General features: G+C 36.3%; 1 protein-coding gene and 1 pseudogene across 3 annotated transcripts in view; one reads left to right on the top strand and one right to left on the bottom strand.

The window, feature by feature from the left end:
- Faf1 (Fas associated factor 1) overlaps positions 1-23297 on the bottom strand; it is a 459740-nt gene that overhangs the window by 414299 nt on the left and 22144 nt on the right. The gene's annotated exons all lie outside the window — the stretch shown is intronic.
- LOC100720669 (RNA transcription, translation and transport factor protein-like) lies at positions 11387-12240 on the top strand (annotated as a pseudogene).

Here is a 23297-nt window from a genome sequence, read left to right on the forward strand (position 1 = left end):
CCTTCGCTTGCCGGCCACCAATATTATAAAATTTACATCCTGCAAGCAGCCAGGGAAACAGGAACACACAGCCATATAAGCCCCATGCACACCGCCCACAGGCCACCACTGCAGGCCCTTATTTGCTTTGGGCAGCCATCACCCACTAGGAGAATCACACAAACACAACCTTGTGTGCCTGCTACCATTGCGGGAGCTCCAGAGTAGACACAGGCTGAAAGAAGCAGCTCCACCACACACCCCTGCCCATCAGGGAAGCCCCAGTGTAGCTGCATGGGTCTGGAAAAGCCCATTCCATGCTCTGCTATTTCCATGCAAACCCGGTGTCAGAGGAACAGGTGCATGAACCATTCCTCTGCACTGTGGAGGGGCAACCAATGTGAGAAATGCCTGGGACCCCACAACCGGCTTGTTGGCAGGAGCCCAGGAGAATGTCAAGACAAAGGAGCAAAAGTCAGTCTGAGACCACCAGCCCACACAAAACAAGTCTGGGAGATACAGTCACGAAAGAACATGAAAATCACACACCTGAAAGCTCTGAGAAGATAACAACTGAAGTAAAGAAACAACTTCATGAGACTATAAAAGTAATCAAATCAGAAACAATGTCTCAGGTAAAAGGAGGAATGAAAAATGTAATGAAATAGTTATTTGCCATATCTAAAGAAGACATAGACAAAAAAAAAAGAGGAGCATAGGAAACTGAGGAAACAATGCATGCAACAGATTCAAAGAGCTACCCAGGGAAGTAAAAAGTCAATCAAAAACTGGCAAAACTGCTTGCAAGAGACTGAAGTCAGACTTTCAGACCCTGAAGACAGGATTGCAGCTGGCAATCATGAAAGGAAAGATTGTTTTAAAATAACAAGGAACCAGAAAATAACAATTCAATGGCTGCAAGACAATGCTAAGAGAAATAATTTCAGAGTGATAGGTATCAGTGAAGAAGCAGGGGTCAAAACAAATGAAGTGAAAAAGCTTTTTGCAGAAGCAAAAGCAGAAAACTTCCCAAATATGGGGAAAGGATCTGGCATACAGATAAGTGAGGCACATATTAACTCCAGTTTGCCATAACCAAAATAAATTGACACTCAGACATATATTAATCAAGTTCCCAGAAATTCATCACAGGAACAGAATATTAAAAGTTGTTAGAGAAAAGAAACAGGTCACTTAAATAGGAAAACCCTTCACAACCAAGGCAGACTTCTAACACAAACCATCAAGTCAAGAGGAGCTTGGAGTGAAGCATTTCAAATCCTGAAAGAAAACAGCTTACAACCCAGATTGATGTAGCCTACAAAACTATCTTTCAAAATTGATGGAAAAATAAGATACTTCCATGATAAAGAACAACGGAAGGAATTCATGACCACCAAACCAGCCCTACAAAAAATACTGAGGGACATTCTAGAGAGAGATAAAGATGATCACGGTTCCAGGAACAGCAGCAGAAGGGTTCGCCAAACAGGGCAGACAGCTGAACAAAGGGAAACATGGAGGGCCAACAAGAGGAGATAGCATGGCAGAGACAAGCCAGTGCATGCTGACTGTAACCATTAATGTAGATGGACTCAATTCAAAAATAAAAAAAAAACACAGCAAGAGTGGATCAAGAAACAAGATCCAACAACAGGCTGTATACAAGAAACAGATTAACTTAAACAGATTAATTTAAACACATTTGAGGAAATTCATAGACTGAAAGTCAAAGGAGAGAAAATAATGTTCCATGCAACAGGAAACCAGAAAACAGCAGGGGTAATTTGCCCATCAATCACAGAATGGGTAAGAAAGATGTGGTATTTTCATACAATGGAAAGCTATCCATTGGAAAGTAGAATAATCTCAATGTTTTTATAGGTAAGTGGATGCAACTGGAGGTCATGTTTATGGGTGAAACAATTTGAACTCATGCAATGTGAACACTAGCATAAAAAACAGAAGGCGTTAGCGGGATTCAAAAATACAATAGATATAGGATTATAAAACTGATAAAGGAGGAAACACCTAAGAGGAGAAGGTGGTGACCAATGTTAATTTCTTATTGTCTTGTCTTGAACTCTTGTAATGTTTTCACAATTTTGTTAGGTTTCATTCTGTTTTGTCTTTTTTTTTAATTTTTTTTTTTTTTTTTTTTTTTTTTTGTCTTTTTCCTTTTTACTGGTACCAGGGATCGAACTCATGACTGCCTGCTTGCAAGGCAGGTGCTTATGCCGCTGAGCTAAATCCCCAGCCCCAATTCTGTTCTGTCTTGCTTTGTTAGATTTTACTTTGATGGTATCTGTTAATTTTACTTTGATGGTATCCACAAGCTATTTTGAATATAATGGGGTGTATTATGGTAATCATAGTTGGTTTTCTATTATCTTGTTTTGAAGTCCTATAATGCTTTCATTCTTTTAATTGGTTTTATTGTTTTGTTGGATTTTATTATGATGGCATGAACAGCTATTTTGAAGAAAATGAGACACTAGAGTAAACATTGTTCATTTCCTGTTATCTGGTTTTGATGTCCTGTAATGCTTTCATTCTTTTGTTCTGATTGGTTTTAGTCTGTTTTTCTATTATTTGATTTCACTGTGCATGAGGGTATGGACAGCTATCTTGAAGAAAATGGTAGTCATTGTTTTTAAGTCCCATAATGCTTTCATTTATTGGTTTTATACTATTTTGTTTTGTTAGACTGTATTGTGTATGATGGTCTGGACAACTATTTTGAAGAAAATAAGAGACATTATGGTAGCAACTGTTAATTTCCTGTTGTCTTGTTATGAAAGTCCTGTGTTGCTTGCATTGTTCTGTTCTGATTTGCTTTTCTTCTGTTTTATTCTTCTTAAAATAAAAAAAAATTTTTAAAAAGAAATGAAAACGGTGGTTTCCTATGAGGCATGGAGACCAAATGCAATAGCACAAGGGAATCTTTCTGGAAAGATGGAAACATTCTATTGTCATTATTAAGGTGACGATTACAGGACATATACAATTATAACATCAACCACTTCCAATGAATGCATTTCACCTAAATGGGAATTTCACTTAAACAAAAAAATTGGGGGGTGGGGCTGGGAATTTAGCTCAGTAGCACAAGCATATCCTGGCAAGTGTGAGGTTATAAGTTTGATCCCCACGACCAAAAAAATTATATTTTTGTTTATCAAAAGCAAACTAAAAAGGGCCAGGGAGAGGGCCAAGGATTTAGCTCAGAGGTATAAACATCTGACTGGCAAATGCAACGAAATGAGTTTGATTTCCAGTACTGGGAGAAAAAAAGCAGGCAGGGGTGAGGAGGGGGAAGACAAGGATAAAGTTCAGCAGTGCAGCACCCGCGTGCAGCCGTGCCTGCACTCAATTCTTGATAACCACAAAAAAATAAATAAATAAAGCGCAAACTAAATGAACTTTTTAATGAACAAAAAGAGGAGGAGGAGGCAAAATAAAACTATAAAATGGGAGAGGGTAAAGATGGCAGATAGATAACAACAGGTTACAAAGGTTCCCAGAGATAGTCAACTTAGAATTCAAACTAACACAGGGTGGGGAGTCCAGAACAGAGGGAGATGAATCCTCTCATCCAAGAAGAAACTAAGGTGAGAAGAACCAACCAAAACAGTCCTAGTGCTACTGTTGGAACAGCTTAAGGCTCAGTGCTCTCACTGCAGCACCCGAACTTGCGCAGCCACAACTTACTAAGTTGCCCAAAACCCAACTATGTTGACTCACTGGAAACGCAGTCACACTGAGGTTGGGGGTCAGCAAGGACCAGCTGAGCTGGCAGGGAACCCGCATCAACCTGCGGTGAGTGACGGGAATAAAACCATTCCACAGAAAAAGGGCTCCAACGGACAACATTCTGGGACTGGGCAGGACTGGCAAGGAAAAGGGGCCGCAGTGACTTCAGTCAGTTGCTCCCTTCCCAAACGGGATTGGTAGGGTGAGCTTTGGCCTGGGTCATGCCCCTGGCTGAGACCCAATAAGCCATCCCAAACCAATTCCCTACACTTGGCAGCGCACACTAACGCAGTGAAGGCCTCACCAAGTTGACTGTCCTGGAGGTGAGGCAGCACACAATAATACAGTGAAAGCCTCAGAAGGTTGACTGACCTGAAGGGGAGGGGCAAGCATACATGTGCCTGTTTGCACCTCAATAGCACACTGCTGTGGGCAGGATCACGGAGCCAGCAGGCTTCAGAATTCTAACCAACAAAGAAAGAAACTAGGGCCTACTGGAAGAAACAAAAAATATGGGAAGAAAAAGCAACAAGAAAAAGTCCCCAGCCCCCAACCATGAGAACATCGATCAAGGAAAGGTAAATACAAAGGAGACTGAGGACAGCAAACATGCAATATCAGGCACATCATCAGTGGACATAAAGAGGTATCTCTGGAACCTCTTAGATGAGTTCAAAAGTAAAATATTTAACCAAGTAAAGCAAGATATAAATAGATTAATAAAAGAAATGCTAAGCACCTCTCAAGAAGACACCTCTCACCACAGACAGAAGAATGGAAAAACACAAACAAACAAGAGAACCATTTGATGAAGAATATAAAGAAAGAATAGACTTCTGGGAGAACATGGCGTATAGAAAACAGCAGCTATGGTGGCTCTCTGACATACCCCGCTTAGAATCCAGGAATGGTGCCATGCAAGGAGTCCTAATCAAGGGGAGATATACCCTGCAGACCCAGGAACGAACTAAGCTGAGAGAAACCAACTGGAAATGCAATCGCAGTGCTATAACAGGAACAGATAAAATCTCAGCATGGAAGCTGGAACCTGAGCCACTGAAAGCCAAGATTTGAATTTCTTGCTGCTGCTGCTGCTGCTGCATACAAATTGGCATGGCAAGGAGAGAGACGCGCAAAAGCTCTTTGAGAGTGGGAATCCACAAACGGAGTTGAGAGCGGACTGGCAGGGAGCCCTGTACTGACTGACCTGCGGTGAGTGAGCGGAAAGGAGACCCTTCCATAGAGTAGGAGGCTCCCGCAAAAGACATGCTGGGACTGGGCAGACTAGCCAGAACAGGATGCTGCAGTGACTTTAGTCGCATATTCCACTCTCAAGAGGAATTGGTGGGGCTGGAGATTTAGCTCAGCAGCATAAGCACCTGCTTTGCAAGCAGGTGGTTGTGAGTTCGATCCCTGGTACCGATAAAAAGGAAAAAGACAAAAAAAAAAAAAAAAAAAAAAATGCACAAGAGGAATTGGTGCGAGGCACTTGGTCTGGGTGACGCCACTGACTAAGACCCAGTAGGCTAACCCAAACCAGGTCCCAGCACCTACTGGTGCACCCTAGCAATGAAGCCTTCAGTAGGTTGACCTGGAGGGGGGACCCAGCAGAGGCTGTCCAGGTCTGTGTCTCCCTAGTGCACTGCAGTACACCTAGCCGGCGGATTCAAACAAACTGTAACTGCCAAAGAAAAAGACTGGGCCTCCTATATATGCTTGTATGGAAGGAACAAAAAGTATGAGAAGAGGGAGCAACAAGAATGGTCCTCAGTCCCCAATCCTGAGAACATTGATAGGAAAGGTAAATGCAAAGGAGGACAGAAAATATGCAATATCAGACACGGCACCAATAGACATAAAGCGATATCTTCGGAGCCTCATAGACGAGTTCAAAAGTGAAGTATTTAATGAAGTAAAGCAAGATATAAGTAGAATAGTTAGAGAAATGCTAAGCACCACCAAAAAAAAAAAAAAAAAAAAAAAACAGATGATGGAATGGAAGAACAGAAAAAAAGGGGAGAATTGTTTGATGGAGAAAATAGAGAAAACATAGAATACGTGAAGCAGGTTCAAAGAGATTACCAGGAAACTAAAAACTCTATTGAAAGCTGGCGTAACAGCTTGAAAGAAACTAAGGATAGATTATCTGAATTGGAGGGCAGATTTGTAATGTCAGAGCATGAAATAAAAACTTCTTAAAAATAACAAGAAAACAGGGGCTGGGATTTAGTTCAGTGGCATAAGTGCCTGCCTTGCAAGCAGGCAGTCATGGGTTCGATCTCCGGTACTGATAAAAAGGAAAAAGACAAAAAATAAATAAATGGGGCTGGGGATTTAGCTCAGCAGCATAAGCGCCTGCCTTACAAGCAGACAGTCATGGGTTCAATCCCTGGTACCGATAAAAACGAAAAAGACAAATAAATAAATAAATAAATAAATAACAAGAAAACAAACAGCAATAATACAAAGGCTACAAGATGATAAGAGGATCTATAACTCAAGAATTAAGAACATAAAAGAAGAAGTAGGGACACAAACAAATGGACTACAAAAGCTATTCACAGAAATAATACAAGAGAATTTCCCTAATTTAGCAAAAGGTAAAGATACTCAGATGTATGAGGCATACAGGACCCCAGCCACCTACAACCCAAACAGAGCTACACCCAGGCATATGATAGTCAAAATTCCAGAAATCTAATATAAGAACAGAATATTAAAAGCCGTCAGAGACAAGAAACAGATCACTTACAAGGGAACGCATATCAGAATTACAGCAGACTTCTCAGCACGAACCATCAAACCACGAAGAGCGTGGGGGGAAATAATTCAAGCTTTGAAAGATAATAACCTCCAGCCAAGATTGATATATCCTGCACAACTGTCCCCAGAAATTGATGGAAAAACAAGGTGCTTCCAGGATAAAGAGGAACTAGGGGAATTTGCAACCACCAATTCAACTCTATAGAGAATACTGCAGGATATTCTAAAAAAGGAAAATACCAAGATTCCAGAAATAGTGGCAGAGAGGCCACAATGAATGGAGCAAAAAGAGAAATGAAGAAGACAAACTGACAATAAATGACAGAAAAAGAGCTCAACAGAAATGAGCAGAGAAGACTGGATGGTAGGAACAGCTATTTTGGAGAAAATAAGACATCATAATAGCTGACTTAATATCATCTTGCTTTGAAGTTCCATCAAGCTTTTATTCTGTCTCCATCATTCTTAACAGGTTGTATCTTATTGGATTTTATTATATGTGATAATATAAGCAAAAACTTTTATAGACAAGCAGATTATACAGAAACCATTGTTCATTTTCTGTTAGCTGGTTCTAAATACCCTGTAATACTGTCATTCTCTTGAATAGTTTTACATTGTCTTGATATGTTTGATGCTACAGTATATGACATTATACTCAAAGATTTCAAGGAAAGAGACACTGTGGTAATTACTTTTATGTCGCAATATCTGGTGGTGAAACACTATTTTGCTTAAATGGTTATGTTTTGACCTGCGCTGTTTTGTTATCATGTCCTCTTTTATCTCAATCTCCTTTTTTTATTATTTACTTTTTTATCTTTTTAATTAAGGGAAAAATAAATAAAAAATAGCAAGATATAGTAACCCACTTTGATTTCCTATTAACTTGATTTGAAACCCTGTATTGCTCTCACCATATGGTTCTGACTGATTTTCTCCTATTCTGCCTTGCTTGATAGTACCAAGTTCGAAAGTATAGGCAACAACTGTGAAGACAATAAGATTCATTATGACGCCCATTCTGGTTGACTATTATCTTCTTTTAAAGTCCTGTAATGTCTCTAATGTTTTGGTTTTATTCTTTATTGTTTTGTTCAATTTTATTATAACTGATGATATAGGCAATTCTTTTTAAGATAGCAAGAGGCAGTATGGTAACCATTGTTGATCACCTTGTATTTTGTTTTTACATTATGTATTATGTCCATCCTTTTTATTTGACTGACTCTGTTCTATCACGTCACATTTGGTTTTGCTCTCTTCAACAAAAAGTAATAAGAACTGTGGGAGTAATAAAACCCAAAATATGAAATTGTCATTGTACAAAAGAAAGGAAAAGGAAGTGCTCTAAAAGATATAACTTCATGTATATTTAAGTGTATAAGATAGATGACCACATTACTGAGTTTTGTTGGATCACTGAACAAAACTGTTTGCAGTCTCACTGTTTGAAAGTCCACTTTATAAGCTTTAATTTTGTAACTTGAACAACTATTGCTAAGATAACAATATGTAATCTATTAACTAGTGCTTTCCTACTGTCTATTTTTACTGAAATTCTGTATAACTTATACCCTTTTTTTTGTTGTTTTTCTTTTTCTCCTTAAATAAAATTTTAAAAAAATATATAAAGAAAATATAGGGTACATGAAGCAGACTCAAAGAGATTACCAGGAAATTAAAAGCTCCATTGAAAGCTGGCAACACTGCTTGAAAGAAACTAAGGATAGATTATACAAACTGGAGGACAGGTTTGCAATGTGGGATTATGAAACGAAAAACTTTCTAAAAATAACCAGAAAACAAGCAGTAACAATACAAAGGCTAGAAGACAACAAGAGGATCTATAACTTGAGAATAAAAAATGTGAATGAAGAAGCAGGGGTACAAACAAAGGAACTACAAAGGCTATTCATAGAAATAATTAAGGAAAACTTCTCAAACATAGGAAAAGAAAATGATATTCAGATGTATGAGGCATACAGAACTCCAGCCACCTACAACCAAAACAGAGCTATACCCAGGCATATAATAATCAAGATCCCAGAAATTCAATGTAAGAACAGAATATTAAAAGCTGTTAAATACAAGAAACAGATTACCTATAAAGGAAGGTCCATCAGAATAATAACTTCTCGACACAAACCATCAAGTCAAGAAGAGCCTGGAGTGAAATATTACAAGCCCTGAAAGAAAATAACCTCCAGCCCAGATTGATACACCCTGAAAAACTGTCTCTAGAAAGTAATGAAGAAACAAGATCCTTCCAAGACAAAGAGGATTTGAGGAAATTCGCAATCACCAATCCAACTCTACAGAGAATACTGCAGGGCATTATAGAGAGAGAGAAAGAAAAAAGTACCAAGATTCCAGGAACAGTGGTAGAGAGGCCTCAAAGAATGGAGCAGAAAGCAGAATGAAGCCAAGCAGACAATGGCAAAAAAAAGAGGCAGAGAAGGTTGGTTATAATCTCTAATATAGATGGCCTTGACACACTAAATTTAAAGAAAAGAGAATCACACGTAGAGTAGATCAGGAGGTAGGGTCCACTGAGATGCTCTTTATAGGAAATATAATTAACATGAAAAAAGGTACATAGGGCCAGCGATTTAGCTCAGCGGCATAAGCACTTGCCTGGCAAGCACGAGGTCATGAGTTCAATCCCCGGCACTGCAAAAAAAAAAAAAAAAAAAAAAAAAAAAAGGGTACATGGACAGAAAATCAAATATGAGAAAACAATGCTTTATGTAACAGGGAACCAGAGTAATAGGGGCAACTAGACAGTATTTGTGGATAGGTGGGAAAAACAGGTTTTAATAGGTAAAGGAATACAATTAGTGATGAAGTCCAGGAGGGAAAAGGTTCAGAAGCACTTAAGTAAATAGCAGGTTGCCCCCCCAATCTAAAACCGAGGGTCTTGGTGAAACCCAAAAATGCACAATATTCCCTGGGAGAGTGAAAGGGGAGGGATAGTCTTAAAAAAGACGGCAGAAGATCAACATCTTAATAGTGTATCAAGAATTAAAACCCATATTACTCACATCACTCTGCTTAGATAGATTTTATTCTGTCCCAGTTTGTCTACTTGCATTAGTATTAAGGACACAGACAGCTATCCCAAAAACATCAGGATATAGCACAGTAATCATCTTTCATTTCCTATTAACTTAATCTGGAGCCCTGTATGACTTATACTGTTTTATCATGACTGATCTTAGTAAAATCTGGTTTGTTTGGTATCGACAAATTTTATTCAAAACTGACACTATTGATAGTATAAAGTCTGAGAGTATAGGCAACTACACTGAAGATGACAAGACTCACTACGATATACATTATGGTTTGATTACTGCCTGTTTTTGAAGTTTTATACTATATACAAATACTGTGTTTTTAGTAATACTGTTATGTACTGATCTATTCAATTATACTATGTCTGATGATATAGCCAATTCTATTGAAGATAACAAGAGACAACACAGTAACCATGGTAGAACTCCTTGTACAACTGTCTCATATGTCTTTTTCGATATGTTTATAGGAATATGTTTGTTTTGTCTTGCTTTGTTTTGTTTTTCCCTCTAATATAGAAAGGACAGAAATACATGTTAAGACTCATGCATGCATAGAACCTATAAACTGTTTTTGAGAACTGATCTTATGACACATGATGAAATGAACAAATACTATGAAGAAAAAGAGACACTAAAGTATCCAGTGCTGATCCTGGAGTGTCATAATGTGAAACCTAGCAATAGTATTACTCTTTGTTAAGAGTGATTTTAGCCTGCAAGAGTTTGTTCAATCTCAACATAAATGAAGATATGGACAACTGTATGTATGTTTAAGTGTATAGGATTAATAATCATATTACTAAGTTTTTGTTGAATAGTTGACCAGAACTGGTTGCAGTTTTGCTGTTTGAATCCCCACTTTATATGCTCCTCTTTTGTATCTTGAATAACTATTTGTAAGAGGAAAATATATAATCATTAACTAGTGATTTCTTACTGTTTATTTTTTTCTTTCAAAGTGTGTACTATTTCTACCTGTTTTCTGTTTTGTTTAGTCTTTCTTTAAATAAAATTTTTGTTAAAAAACTATAAAATGGCAAGGATTTAATTCCCCTATAATTCTTTACATTCTTTATTCTCTACCAAAATCTTTTAACATGCCCAGCAGTTACTCAGCACTGCCTGTAACTCCTTAACAAAAAGTAAACATACAAATAATGAGAAAGCAGAATAGAAAAACAAAAGCTAACAGAATCTCTCACCAAAAGATCTGGATATCTGGATGCAACAAACAGTACAATTTTTCCACTAAAGAAAAATGTTACCAGATGTAAACTTAATCTATACAACAAATGAAAAGTGCCAGGAATACTAAATATAACTTTTCTTGATTTTTCTATTATTTAAAAGATATTTAACCTCACAACAAAATAGCAATAAATTATGATGTTACAACATACACAGAAGTAAAATATATCACAAGAGTAAAACTAAATTTAGGAGGAAATAAAAGTATGCATCCTGATAAGTCCTTAGAATATATATGAAATGGTACTATATAATTCTCAATAGACTGTATTAAGTAAACTACATATACTGGAATTGTTACATCAAAAGGAAACAAAAGAAGAATAGCCAAATAAGATATTCAGATTTCATACTAGAACAACATAGTTAAGCTAAAACTACATTTCTAAAAATTCTTTCCCTACATAGTTTCAGGATAGTAATGGCCACTCAAAATTTATGCAAAATTTGGCAGGCAGACAAGAAAAAGCTAGAATTATTGCCCTCAAAAAAGTCCAGGTACAGGCTCACCCTAGCTTCTCCTCTCCCAGGGGCGGCCTGGGGAATGCGAGAGAGAAGCAGGGACCATGTTCCAACACAAGCTGATGACTCTCAACTATCACAACCCTGCTGGCTTCAACTACAAAGATAAAACAGAATTTAGAAATTTTATTGTTTGACCTGAAGAACAGAAATTTAGACACTCCCACATTTAAGACAGACGTAATTTAAGAAACATCCCCAGGGGCTGGGGATTTAGCTCAGCGGCATAAGCACCTGCCTTGCAAGCAGGCAGTCGTGAGTTCGATCCCTGGTACCGATAAAAAGGAAAAAGACAAAAAAAAAAAAAAAAGAAAAAAGAAACATCCCCAGCAGTGACTGGCTTAAGTTTTTTGAAAAGTATCTCAAAAACATTGACTGTCCTTTCAAGATTCAGGATCCACAAGAAGCAATTGACTGGCTGCTTGGCTTAGCTGTTAGACTTGAATATAGAGATAATGTTGAAAAATACAAGGACTTATCACCTGACAATGCAAAAAATACTGAAATGCAACTTAAAATGCAGAACCACTGATCAATTTGGCTATACACAATCAGTTTTAAGGTTGGCATAATGGCTTTGGCTAACATCCTTCAGGTAATTACCATGGTAATTGGATGGTAATGCTTAAGGCAGTTCACATTTTGGTTCAGGAGGCCTAACACAGTATGCAGTTGGTAAAACAAATCAAAATAGAGTTTCCTTGCTGCTTCAAACAAACAAATTCTTGGTTTTGACACAGTAGATGCAGTTCATAATAAAGCTGCTCAAATTCTGCGATTGCTGCATATAGAAGAAATCAGAGAGCTACAGACAAAAATTAATGAAGCCATAGTAGCTGTGCAGGCAATTACTGCTAATCCAGAGACAGACTACAGACTGGGGAAAGTTGGAAGATGAACACTTTAGACTTCAGCCTCTTACCTATATGTATAGTTGGGAACTATACACTTCTGGCATGTATTTGGCAATCAAATCTCACTTTGGAGGGAGGACTCTAAGAACACTGACTATGTTCTAGAAATTTACCACCACAGTTACTTTTTTTCTTTAATAAAGTTTAAGAAAGTGAAAAAAAATCCTGGTACAAAGCCAGGCATAGTGGCACATAGTTGTAATCTCAGCTCAGGAGGCTGAAGCAGGACAAGATCACTGCAAATTCAACGCCAGTGTTGGCTACATAGAGAATTTAAGACCAGTCGAACTGAGTAGCCAGATCTTGTCTCAAAAAACAAACAAACAAACAAACAAAAAATCTAGGTCCACACCAAGTACTACTGCATCTCACATACACTGTCACTATCTCCTGGCTCACTCCACTGCATAGGGCAGAAGACTAACCAAGAATTCTTGCAAATTCATGGCAATTTTGCTCATACACAAAGACATAAAAACTCCCAACCCAGTTTTGCAAATCAAATCAAGCATTCAATGGAAAAGCTGGCTTGTAAAATTGTAACAGTATACTTATCCACCTTATTCATTGGATCAGCACTAACATCAAAATCACCATGGAAGGCAGACATTTTTGAATCAATTTAAGAGATCACAAAGCAACTAAACTTTTTCCTTTTTATCGGTACCAGGGATCGAACTCACGACTGCCTGCTTGCAAGGCAGGCGCTTATGCCGCTGAGCTAAATCCCCAGCCCCAATATAACAAATTTTTAAAACATAAACTTGCATTTTTCAATACTACTTCATATTCTTAAAATGGTGAAACATTTTATCACAATAAAAAGCCCAATATATAGTTTTAGGCTTGTAAATTTTTAAAACCGGTAAAACGAATGCAGACAGATGACAGAAATCAAAATAATGGAAGCTAGACACAATATAGGCATGAACCTATAGTCCAGCTAATGAGGACGCTAAAGTATAAGGAACACTGAAGAAGCTTAGGTTAGCTGGGGCAACACAGAAAGAAGCCACTTATTAAGAGTAAAAGAAGTAAAGAAGTCAAACGCATTGGATTATTCTGGATGATCTCAGATACTGACTAGAAGGAAAGGCAGCTGGATTTGCTTATTTCATTTTCTTTTTTCTTTGTTCTTGCTCTTGGCTTTCACAATACCAATGTATTTTTCAGAATTGAGGAAGCTACAAATCCAACATCAAGGTGTCAGCAGAGGGCCTTTCTTCAGAGGCTTCTTTCATTGGTGTAGAAATGGTCATTTTCTCCCTGTGTCTTCATATACTCTTCTTTTTGTGTCTACCTATTAATCTCTGTTCCCTTTATTTTATATATATATATATATGATTTTTTTAACCTGAGTGTTAATTACATGTGTTCATTTTGTACCAGTTCATCAAATTATACTCAGGATTTGTGTTCTTTGTTCTCTGAATAGTATACACTCAAAGTTTTGGGTTTTTGTTTACTTGGTTAATGACAGATAAACTGTGGTTTTTCTGAGGTAAGAATCTGGAACATGCACACAGGCTGATTTTCAAAAATAAGTTACCAATCCAGTAAATAAGTATACTCCAACATCTATGTGATAGTGTACTTCTATTATTATTACCTTAGGGTTAGGGATAGGGTTTGGCTCATACAGTACAATTTTTTAAAATGGTCAAAACAGTGGTTCTATTTTAAAATATTCTCCAAAAGAAAGTCAATTTCTAATAACTGGAGAAAATGAAGATATCTAGGAAAGTAACAGGTATATATAGAAAGACTATCAAGAATCTAAATATCTGTTTAAATCCTTGCTTTTCATTAATTTGGGTATATAACAAGAAGTGAAATTGCCAGATCATATGGCAATCCCATGTTTAATTTTTTGAAGACATGATAAATTTCTTCCATATACATAGTTCACCCAAAAAATGTATACACTTCAGGAAAAGAAAAACTTGTTCACCATGGTTGCAAGAGCTCTCCAGGTTGGAAGGTAGGGAGACCCACAGAGGAGAAGATGAAGAAAATAGACACAGAAAGCTGGGGTCAAGTGGAGCCCTTCCCCAAATGGAACAAGAAGACTGCTCAACCACCGCAATGCATTTATTTATACATTTGTCATATGATGCCCCTTTGCTTAACTTGCTCCTTAAGGGGACAGGTACACCTGTTCATCTCCAGCACTCTACGCCCTCAGGGCGTTCTTTAGTGCTCTATGTCCTTGAGGCATTTTTTAGGCACTCTGCTTTCAGTTCCACACTTGTGAACATTTGTGAATGATCACTAGCTCAGCAACATTTGTATAAATATTTTACTACTAAATTTATTGAGTCATCATGAGATTAATATAAGTTACTTTTGGCCTCTACATTTATAAGAGGTGTTCAAAGTCATGACCAATAGCTTCTGGATATTTATTAGTATGACGAACTGCTGCTTGGGTACCCTGGGTCACTGAGATTGCTGCACATGAATTTTCAATTTCTTCTTTAAGAGCCAACAGTATTGTGCATTTTCTGCAATATACAACATACTCTGGGGTTCCCCATATAAAAGTAACACCATTTGTTGAAAAATCATGTACTTATTTCCTTTGCTAACGGGTATATACACTTTTCAGACTCTGTATTTTTTTGGCAGACTCTGTCTTTCAACTTCATTAAGTATGAGCCAAGCATGATGGCACACTCATGTAACCTACGCACCCTAGGAAAGTCAGGAGGATCACAAGTTCTACCTAGTCAGGGTAACTTAAGAAATTGGCAAGACTTTTCTTCAAAATAACAAAAACATTTAAAAGGGCTAAAAATGTAGCTTAGTGCAAAAGCCCTGCGGCTTGATCTCTAGCACAGAAAGAATTATGTGTTACTTTTAGAAGCTTTTCCTTTTTAAAAAAATGCAGAAAATGTCATACATATAATTTATATATATAATTATATATATGTGTATATAATATATTATACATAAAATTTGTCTGGTCTTCATGACTCTTGTCCACCTTGTTAAAAAAGATTTATCCTCCATATCAAAGTATTCCTAAAGTATAGCTGCTTTTATTATGAGTAGTATTAATATTTGATTTTTTTTTCCCCTTTGGAGGTGCCAAGGACCCAAGCTAGGGCCTCACACATGGAAGGGAAGCACCTGGTATATGAGCCACATATACCTCCAGCTCATTTTAATAGTTGCAAATAAAAGTATTATGGGTTTGAGGGGGTTATTTTGATTTAGTCATCATTGTTGCTCTTGTTGTTGGGTGCTGAAGACTGATCCCTAGGTTTCTGCACTGAGTTACCTCATTCCTTTCTCACACTGTGTTTCCCAGGCTAGCACTTAATCCTCCTTCCTCAGCCACCTAGTGTTGGGCTTACAAGCATGCATACCAGCTAAAAGCATTTTGCATTTTTTAAAAATCTTATTAGGTATTCTGACTTCCAAACTGTAAAGGCTATCAAAATGATCAAGTCAGTGTTCCTTTTATCAAAACAAGGAATGCTTCCCACCATTATTGGAAAATCAAACACTGAACAATACTCTCACAGCCTATCCAACAATAAATATTTCATAGTTTTAGAATTTGAAAAGTTATTTCATGAAGAAAAATAGAAGAGACAGATGATTCAAACAAGGATTAAATTTTTATGTAAGAGGAGTTGTACCTTCTTAACAGGGATACATTCTGAGACATAAGCTATTGTACAACACCAACGAATGTACTTAAACCTAGATGGCATGTGTCAATGTGCCCTGGATGCAATTAACACATCCTATCATTACAAGATGTCTGAAGTTATTGACAATGTTTACAAGGTACACTATTGTAAACATTGCTGTAAAAGTAGATGCTGTTCTAAAATAGTAAAAAGTATAGTACAGCAAATACATAAACTCATAACATTGTTGTCTATTATATTATCAAGTATTATGTACCACACATAATTGTATGTGCTATCTTTTTATACTACTAGCAACACAGTAGGTTTATTTACACCAGCATCAACACAAACAAGGAGTATAGTTTGCACTATAATGTTACAACAGCCACAGCATCACTAGTAAAGAGTAATTTTCCAGTGCTACTATTAGTTTATATCAGCACCATTATATCTGCAATCAATTATTGACCGAAACATCATAATTTGGTACATACTAGTATATAAACGTTATACAGATATTTTTAAAAAGATATCCTAACACAAAATGTGTAATAGTCATTGTACAAAAGAGAGGAAAAGAAAGTGCTCTAGAAAGTGCTCTAAACTATATAACTGCATGTATATTTAAGTGTATAAGATAGAAAATGGTATCACAGAGTTTTGTTGGATCATTGAACAGAACTCTTTGCAGTATCATTGTTGGAATGTCCACTCTACAAGCTTTAATTTTGTGACTTGAACAATTATTTTTAAGATGGCAATATGTAATCCATTAACTAGTGATTTCCTACTGTTCATTTTTTTCTTCTGTAAATCTGTATAACTTGTACCCTTTCACTTTTTTTTTTCTTTTCTCCTTAAATAAAAAAAAAGATATCCTAACAACAATTATTATGTTTTATGAGTATATAAACCAAAACATTTATTGATTAAATTTTATTAATATTCTCCAAAAAATAAAATTTTAAATTTTTACACATTGTACATTGGACATCTTTTGATAACAAAGATCTAGATAAATTCATTTTAAGAGCTCACATTCTTCTTTCTATCCACAAGAGGGAGCACACATTTAACATATCAGAAATTTATTACATACTTAAATTTTCACACAAGACTTGAAAGGAATAGTAACTTAAACACTAGTAACAAATCTACTAAAAGTGTTTATTGAGTGTCTATCATGTACCACACAAATGCTAGGGTCTAGAAATACAGGTTTCACAGCACTTCAGGTAATCACACTTGTAGAATCACACAGGAAACATAATAAAACACAAAACATATATACTTTTTTATAACACTACTATAAATTATCATGCTATCATCTCTAAGTATTCAGCCCAACCGACAATACAAATAAGATGTAAAGAATAAAAAAATTAAGTAATTTACAGTCTAACAATGTAAAGGACAAATAACATGTCATAGGCAATTTATTACATAAAGAATCACGGTAGACTGTATTTTCTTTTCTCAAAGTGGACTACAATGATCTAAACCACTTTTTTTTAGTTTAACCAAAATACTAGCAGATTAACAATTGGCCATGGAAATTTGGGGGTGTAGTTAATGACAACATTTCAGGAGAAGTTTTTTTTTTATTAATAATGACATTAAACATTTAATTTAACCTTTTTATTTAAAGCATAAAACTTTTTATTTTAAAGAGACTAAAACCAAACAAAACAAACTGAATAAAGCTAATCAGAACAGAATAATGAAAGGGATGTAAGACTTCAAAACAAGATAACAGGAAATCAACAATGGCTACCATGTCTCTTGTTTTCTTCAAAACAGCGGTCCAGGGCTGGAGATTTAGCTCAGTGGTGTAAGCGCCTGCCTGGCAAGCACAAGGCTATGAGTTCGATCCCCAGTACCACAAAAAAGAAAAACAAAGAAGCTGTCCATACCATTGGACAAAATAAAATCAAACAAAATACAATCAAAACAAAACAATGAAAGCATTACAGCACTTCAAAAACAGATTATATGAAATTAACAATAGCTACCATAATACATCCCATTATCTTCAAAACAGCTGCCCATGCCATCAGACACAGTAAAATCAAAGAGAACAAGACAGAATAAAACCAAAGCTAACAAAACCATAAAAACAATACAGGAATTCAAAACAAAATGATAGGAAATTAACAGTGATTACTACCTTCCCTTTTTACATGTCTCCTCCCTAAAAATTTCATAAAATCTATTGTACATTTTGGATTCCATTAACTCTTTCAGTTTTTTACACCAGGAGATAACACAATGTTCACCCATGAGTCCGAATCATTTCACCCATAAGCATGGTTTCAAGTTGCATCCATTACCTATAAGAGCCTCAAGATTATCCTCTGTAGATGAGTAGCTTTCCATTGTATGAAAATACCACATCTTTCTTACCCATTCTGTGATTGATGGGCAAATTACCCCTGCTGTTTTCTGGTTTCCTGTTGCATGGAACATTATTTTCTCTCCTTTGACTTTCAGTCTATGAATTTCCTCAAATGTGTTTAAATTAATCTGTTTAAGTTAATCTGTTTCTTGTATACAGCCTGTTGTTGGATCTTGTTTCTTGATCCACTCTTGCTGTGTTTTTTTTTTATTTTTGAATTGAGTCCATCTACATTAATGGTTACAGTCAGCATGCACTGGCTTGTCTCTGCCATGCTATCTCCTCTTGTTGGCCCTCCATGTTTCCCTTTGTTCAGCTGTCTGCCCTGTTTGGCGAACCCTTCTGCTGCTGTTCCTGGAACCGTGATCATCTTTATCTCTCTCTAGAATGTCCCTCAGTATTTTTTGTAGGGCTGGTTTGGTGGTCATGAATTCCTTCCGTTGTTCTTTATCATGGAAGTATCTTATTTTTCCATCAATTTTGAAAGATAGTTTTGTAGGCTACATCAATCTGGGTTGTAAGCTGTTTTCTTTCAGGATTTGAAATGCTTCACTCCAAGCTCCTCTTGACTTGATGGTTTGTGTTAGAAGTCTGCCTTGGTTGTGATGGGTTTTCCTATTTAAGTGGCCTGTTTCTTTTCTCTAACAGCTTTTAATATTCTGTTCCTGAGATGAATTTCTGGGAACTTGATTAATATATGTCTGAGTGTCAATTTATTTTGGTTATGGCAAACTGGAGTTAATATGTGCCTCACTTATCTGTATGCCAGATCCTTTCCCCATGTTTGGGAAGTTTTCTGCTTTTGCTTCTGCAAATAGCTTTTTCACTTCATTTGTTTTGACCCCTGCTTCATGCAGCTACACTGAGGCTTTCCTGATAGCCATGGGTGGGTGGTGCCAGGGCTGCGGCTTCTCCCAGCCTGCATGGCTACATCAGGACTTCCCCTGGTTGCAAATACACAGGGGCATGCTTGTGTGATTCTCCCAGCCCACACTGACTGCCTGCAGGAAACAAGCATCTCCAATGGTGGCATGAGGGCACACAGATATATCTGGCTATTTCTTCCTTCCCACTCTGGTCATCTGAGGGAAGTAAGCTTCCCAATGGCAGCGTAGGTACATGGGCAGGTCTAGCTGTTTCCCCGTGCCTGTGCTGATTACCTGAGGGAAGCAAGCATCCAGACCAGTGGCAGGTGCACAAAGGTGGATCTGACTGCTTCTCCCTAGCTGAGCTGGCTCCCTGCAGGGGGCAAACCTGGTAGCAATAAGCACATAGGGATATGTCTGGCTGTTTCTCCTGGGTCTCTTTAAAATGTACTAGTGAGCTATAAAATCACTGGCAACACTGAAAACTCTCAATCACATCTCATAATGACATTTGAATACAGCTATTTTCATGAGCTAAACAAGGATTTTTTTTTTTTTTTTTTTTTTTTACTTCAAAAAGGCCATAATGAAGTAAATAGTTAACCTCAGGAGAGTTCTTCCAATTAGCTGAGTACAGTATCAAGGGAAGGCATATTGGCAGGAAACAAGATGTAGTTTTATAAAAAGTCAAGTTGTTATCAAAGTTCAACTGTTTTCAAATACAAACCTAGCCATTTAACTAGCCCAGTAACTTTAGAGACATTATTAAGCTCTCCAAACCTCAGTTTCTTACTCATACAAAGGTAATAATCATAATAATAACAGGCATAAGGCTGTTGAGCGACTAATAATAATATAAGTAAAGTGCCAATCATAATAATAGTTCAAATATTAACTCCATTTTACACAAGAAAAGACAAAAGGCCACATGACATGCTCAGGCTTACAAAACACAAAAATAGAAAGTTTTATTTCTAGTAATACACCTTATTTTGAAGCCTATTTGTTTTGATATTGATTTATTACACCAAGCCAGGCATAGTGGCAAGTGAATATAATCCCAGCACTCTGGAGGATGGGGCAGAGCTGAAAATTCAAGCCTAACTTGGGCGACTTAAGACCTTGTTGCCAAAATTTTAAAAATTTAGAAGGGCTAGAGTGAAGAAGCTCATTGTGTGTTGTTTCAATCACAAGTATAGCAAAACTGGGGCTGAGGGTTTAGCTCAGCAGCATAAGCGCCTGCCTTGCAAGCAGGCAGTCCTGAGTTCAATCCCTGGTACCGATAAAAAAGAAAAAGACAAACAAACAAACAAACAAACAAATAAAAACAAGTGTAGCAAAACAAAACAAGTAACAATTTTATTATGATTAGGATCTACATGGTATCTTTTTCCTTTCATTTCCAAACTAACTGAGTCTTAGTATTTCATGTTTCTATTTTTTTTGGTAACAAGGATCGAACTTATGACCTTGCACTTACCAGGTAGGTTGCTTAGTCTACTGAGCTAAATCTCTGGCCCTCATGTTTCTCTTATAAACAGTGAAGATTAGTCCTTCATTTTCATCTCTACTTTTCTATCATTTAGCCTACTTATATCAAATGTAATCACTGACATAGCTGAGTTTAGGTCTATCATTTTGCTTTTAAACCTGACCAAATTGAGTTTTTTCTATTATTTCTTCTTATCTGCATTCCTTAGGCTTAAGCATGGCTTTAGTAAGCCATTTTAAGTCTTCCACTGTTTTTTTAACCTATATTTCTATTTATAAGCAGTTGTTCAGGATTACAAAAAGTATCTACAACTTACCTGTCTACGTTGTGCTAATATTACCACATCCCACAGAACGTAAGAACCTTATATAAACTGAAGTTACAAAAGAACTTCATTTACTTCTTCTCTTTTTGCTATTATTGTCATATATATTTTATTTCCATAAATATAGTTTTATATTTATCCACATAAATCCCATTCCCAGTGCTCATTTCTTCCACAGATCCATGTTTCCATCTAGTATCATTTATCTACAACCTAAAGACCTTCCTTCTGCATTTTGATTAAATGTAAATCTGTAAGCAACAAATTATCTCAGATGTAACTGTGCAAAAATGTCTTTACGTTCCCTTTTATTTTTGAATATATTCACTTTTGAATTTTGAATATAAAATTCTAGTTAAGCATTGTTTCTTTCAATAACTAACAAATATTTTGTTTTCTGGAGTCTAATTTCTAATGAAAACTTAGCTATCATGGTGGCTACTGACTGTTCCCTTCACAAAATGTTCCCTTTCACTGGGTTTTTTTAAGATTCTGTCTTTGGGTTTTAGCAGTTTGACTATGATGTGTGTAAGTGTGATTTTCTTGGTACTAAACCTATTTGGTGTTCATTAAGCTTCTTGAATCTGTAAATTTATTACTAAAAACAACTAACTACAAATTTACTTAAAAACTTTGCACTCCAACAGGGAATCTTTGAGGATATTTTCTTAACAGAATAAATGCTGGAAGAATTTAAAAACAGAGGGGAAAAAACAGAAAAATTAAAAGAAACCTCTTACTTGCTACTATCAGGTTGTGTCAAAATTTCAGGAAAAAAAAATCACATATGAATGTTACCTTATAAATAAATCCTTCCTAAAAAGGAAAGTGTGTGATCATTAGAAGTCACAATGAATTCACTATGAATAAATTCTGCCAAGACTTTTTTGATAAACAACTTGGCTAGCATGTCAGGAATATAAAATATATTTCAAAAACTTAAGATTTCAGCAAAGCAATGGAAAAAACTGTTTTGCAATTTTCACCTAATTTTAATTTAATTTGCTTCAGAACAATAAGCACTGACAGTGTGACCTTTGCTAAGTAGTAAACTAGGTACTGACAATACAGAGGTAAACATGATACAGTCTGAAATTCAGGGTACCGAAAAAATATTAACAAACTGATGCTCATTTACATACAACAATGACACAAAACTAAAGTAACTACATTTTGATGACAAAATCAGGATTCAAAAAACCAAATCATATCTTTTCCTTATTTCAAAGAAGTAACTAGCTCCTAATTTGAGCTCAATTAACTAGTTAATATTCAATAAGAACATACGGTGCCTAGAAGCATGTTAGGCATGAGGAGTATCAAAACTTTAAAAAGACAGTTTCTCACTGTAAGGACTCACAAGTGTTAGTAACTAAAGCAAAACAATATTCACAAAGTAATGCGACAGCTATAATGATAGAGACATATATGTAAAAATGAGGCAAATAGGAAGGGAAGACTTCACAAAAGATACAGTCTATATAGACCAAGAGGCTGGCAAATGGGAGAACTGATAAAAGCAAGGAGACACAAAATGACATAAATTCAAGAAAACTACAAGTATCAAAATATTACTACAGCACAAGGTATTGGGAAAAGTGTAGGCTATATAATGCCAAATCACAAAGGTTTTTGTTAGCCATGTCAATAAACTCAAACTCTGTCTAAATAAAACAGTTGAATATGGACTCAAGGAAACAGGAATGAGATTGGTGCATGAGTAATCAAGAACATTTAACAGTTAGTTAAAAGCAAAGAACGAACGAATATCCAGAAATCATGAGATAGAATAGAGTAAAAAGGAAAAGGGCAGTAACACTTAAAAGAACCATGAGTAAAAGTGAGAAATATGGTTTCACCCAGACTAGAACAGGATCACTGGATAGTATTTTTACACTAGGAATAGACTGCAAAGCTTTTAAACTGGAAACAAGCTGAGAAGAGGGACTTTGGATAAAGAGATGCAGAAGCCAAAGGAAACAGAAAAACTAAAGAAGGAAATTCTTAGAGATGACTGAAGGGCAGGCAGAGGATGAAAGCAAAATAAAGTTCACTGAACCAAAGAGGTTCAAATGATTAAATTTATTTTTTTTCAAATGATTACATTTAAAATGAGGATATTATGCTGCTATGATTTGAATATGGTCTGTTCCTTCCAAAAGTCATCCCCATTATGAGGTTATGGCGTTTCATCCTGATTACGAGGTCATTAATGTGAAAATCTAAATCCAACTATAGTGTTTAGATCTGAAGTTATTCAATAAAGTTCATCAGGAGGGAGGCTCTATGATTAAATAAGAGGGGCTTTATAAGAATAGA

The sequence above is a fragment of the Cavia porcellus genome, unplaced genomic scaffold (genome assembly GCF_034190915.1).
Source record: "Cavia porcellus strain 051 isolate PalLab524CR breed Dunkin Hartley unplaced genomic scaffold, mCavPor4.1 scaffold_25, whole genome shotgun sequence".
Lineage (NCBI taxonomy): Eukaryota > Metazoa > Chordata > Mammalia > Rodentia > Caviidae > Cavia > Cavia porcellus.